Source organism: Priapulus caudatus, unplaced genomic scaffold (assembly GCF_000485595.1).
Source record: "Priapulus caudatus unplaced genomic scaffold, Priapulus_caudatus-5.0.1 Scaffold403, whole genome shotgun sequence".
Taxonomy (NCBI): Eukaryota; Metazoa; Priapulida; class Priapulimorpha; order Priapulimorphida; family Priapulidae; genus Priapulus; species Priapulus caudatus.
Window position 1 is genome coordinate 91,648 of NW_014577464.1, and position 407 is coordinate 92,054.

Below are 407 nucleotides of genomic sequence, written 5' to 3' on the forward strand. Positions count from 1 at the left end.
GTTGAGATGTTTAGAAACTAGAGGTTTACCTTGTCTACCTCAATGACAAGGAAATAACTAAACAAACATTCACACTCTTTTCTTTCCTTCTACAGCTAAATATATCCAGCTCGGAAACAATGGACTATAAGAGAAGGGAGGAGCGTGATAGTGATTAGGAGATGATGAAGGGAGATAGGAAAATGTTTGAGGAGGTGAAAGGATGCATGGATGGTTTATGGGCGATTCGTCTACTTTTCATTTGGTCTACTGACAATTCGTCTACAACCGATTCGTCTAGGGGGGTCTGCAGGCTCCTCTCTGCTAGTCTCCTCTCTCTCTCTCTCTCTCTCTCTCTCTCTCTCTCTCTCTCTCTCTCTCTATCTCTATCTTTCTCTCGCCTTCTAAATTGTTCTTGTTCTGCTTGC